This window comes from Myotis davidii, unplaced genomic scaffold (genome assembly GCF_000327345.1).
Source record: "Myotis davidii unplaced genomic scaffold, ASM32734v1 scaffold540, whole genome shotgun sequence".
NCBI classification, from domain to species: domain Eukaryota; kingdom Metazoa; phylum Chordata; class Mammalia; order Chiroptera; family Vespertilionidae; genus Myotis; species Myotis davidii.
In genome coordinates this window covers 590,406-593,197 of record NW_006292916.1, presented here as the reverse complement: position 1 = coordinate 593,197, position 2,792 = coordinate 590,406, and the positions used below count along the sequence as shown (strand labels likewise).

The window sequence follows — 2,792 nt, the reverse complement described above, 5'->3', positions numbered from 1 at the left end:
CTTTAAAGAGCTTATTTTGCCTCTCTTAGGAAGTGAAAGTTTCTTCCCTTAAACCTTTGCTACTTGACATTGTTCCCACAAACCCTGCTGATGATGGTTGTCTTCAGATTGCTCACCCCTTATGGAAAGCACGGGTGTCCATACTTGAAACCTGAGATTCATCTGCAACTTTGGGGATGATTAAAAAAAAAAAAAAAGAGGCTGTTTCCTTGCTGGAATGAAGAATACAATGTTCACCTGTAAGTCCTGGCATTCTATCCCTTTTCCAGTGTGTCTGTGGGAGGGAGACAAAGAACATTGCTAAGCACAATAAAGCAAATGTGACATCTGTGATTTTTTAGCAAACAAAAGCCAGCATCCAATTCTAGATCAATTTGTTGTGCTAGGGTTTCTTTAAAAAAAAAAAACTCAACAAAAGAATTGAAAATTAAAATTTGAGCAAGCTTCTAAAATTGATTGAGCCCTATCAATCACATTTACAATTGAATAACTTTTATGTAGACATCTTTCTTCATTTTGTTATCTGTTTCCAGTTGGCCTTTTGATCAGGAAGGTGAATTTGATTAGTACAGATTTGTAGCTTTTCTCAAGACATCAACTGTAGGTTTCCTTAGGCTAGATTATGTGACATTTTTATTACTTTTGCCACTGAACTAAAGCAGCTTTTCCATTTATGTTTATGATAGGTTTTGTAAATGTCAAATTCCTTGTTAGAAAGTCAGAGTTAACATTCCAAAAGTCAAAGGCTGATGTAAATAATGTTCATGGATACTCACTCAGTTTGAAGTAATTTCATATCACATTTCCCTCCAAAAATCAAGATAACCTACTTTTCAAATAAATATTTGAAAGAAAGAAATCAAGCTGCAGTCAGAATAAAAAAAAAGATACAGAATAGTCTAAAATGTGGTATCTGCCTAGATTTCAGGTATAAACAAAAAATACGAACATACAGGTAAGACCAATGTGAAATCAATTTGCTATGACTAAGTTTGTAATTTTAGGTTAGTTAACCCTTACACCAATTCCTTGGAACTAACTTTATAAAATTATGGAGGATTTGAAATTAGGTTTCTATCAACTTTAGCTAATATTTTTGATTCCTGTTATCTCCAAGGAAATAAACCTGTTCAAGTATATTGGGGATTAGGTTGCATCTTTCTTTTTTCTATCCTTTCATTTTTTAGGAAATGACAAGTTGGTAGGTTATTTAATGTTTTCAAAGGAAAGGAGAATGGCTCAGCTTCTTTATGGAGATCAGCGAGTTCAGGATACTTTCACAAATTGGGGGTCACAGACTCAGAAGCCTTTGGTGGCCAGACAAATGATGTCTGAGAGATGAATGCTGGAAGAGGACTGCAGAACACCTGTCCTCCTACTGCATTCCAGGGAGTGTGGCCCTGCAAAGACCAGGCATGGAAGCTTCTGCTGTGTGTGTGTTTTAATGTTCAGTCTCCTGATTTTCAAATGCTGGCAATCATTTTTCTTCAAATGAATTGTGTGTATTCTGTGAGCTGCACTTGGCCTATAAGCCTACTGCCTACAAGCCAATAACTGCCCACAATAATTTCATACTGGGAGCCAATCCATTATGCACAATTATTTATAATAAGGAATATAATTGTCAAGTTCATTTTAATTCTCATTTTTGGCTGATCTGAGCACTATATTTGAGAGCTTAAACAAATATGAAAAGGTTGCTTGGTGATTTAAGAATCAATGTAAACAGAGTTATAGGATTCTGATAGATTACTTGATCAAATAGATGTTGAGTGTCTTACATGTACCAGGCACTGTTTTAGGCATCAGAAATACAACTGACTACAAGGTACCTATGTAGAGGTGGGAGGTAGAAAATAAATAAGTAAACAAGAAAACTAGAACTTAGTGGTAGCTACCATTCAGAAAAGTAGACTAGGGTAATGCAATAGCAGGTGCTGACTGGTTTCCCCAAAGGAGCCTGTGAACCTAAATCTTCAAGGCTCTCAAAGTGTTGAATTCTTTCTAAAGTCTCCTTTTGCTCTAGGTCTCTCAATGAAGTCACAAGAAGACTGGAAATGGATTCTTCTATCAAGACTTCCATAAACTTCAGAGTATGAAATGTGTCCAACAAGTGGGGATGCTGGGGTGAAAGGTGCCGCCCCATTCCCAGCCGTGCATGGGTGCAGAAGGAAATAATGCTCACGTAGCCGTGTGCCGCAGGGCTGGTGTTATTTATATAACGCCACGGCTGGGCCAGGTTGGCGCTGGAGCAGGGAGAGGAGGGAGAGGCTGGTCTTCATGTGAGAGAACACAAATGCACTCAGCGTTTGAAACGTGAATTCTTGAGGAGGGTGTGGGGAATACCATCACCACTCACGTTTATGTATATGTCACTATGTGGGCAACACAGCCTTCTAGCATCTTACTTGTATAGCATTCATTTGGGAGTAGGGAAGAAATGGCGATTTGGGAGTGAGCTGCGGTCGGCAGTGGGTGATCCACGCTGCTGGTTACTGAGGACCTGAAACTGGCAAATGCGCCCCCTTGATCCTCCACCGAGGACACGAAAATCAACTATATGCGTACTTTGAAAAATGGAGAGAGGGTTGCTTCTGAATGCTGGCGACCCTTGGGCTCGCGGCCGGGAGTGGGATGCAGGCAGGTGGGCGGCTGGCATCTCTGAGGCGAGCAGAGGTCACGGAGACCAGGCGCAGGCCGGGTGGGTGGGGGCATCGCGCGGAGGCGGGAGCTCAGCGGCGAACACAACCCCATTCATACGCTCTGGGCGCACGCCGACTCCTCTGGGATCC

The 2,792-nt window shown here is 41.0% G+C and overlaps 1 long non-coding RNA gene across 2 annotated transcripts in view; it reads right to left on the bottom strand.

The window, feature by feature from the left end:
* The window catches only part of LOC102768927, an 11,956-nt gene extending 9,170 nt beyond the window's left edge, over positions 1 to 2,786 (bottom strand). For both annotated transcript variants that reach the window (XR_001514303.1, XR_435807.2), the window contains exons 1-2: positions 2,569 to 2,786; positions 117 to 274 (exon numbers count right to left, since the gene is read on the bottom strand). This is a non-coding gene — a long non-coding RNA (uncharacterized LOC102768927). The remainder of the gene's footprint in view (positions 1 to 116; positions 275 to 2,568) is intronic.
* Between the last annotated feature and the right edge of the window lie 6 nt (positions 2,787 to 2,792).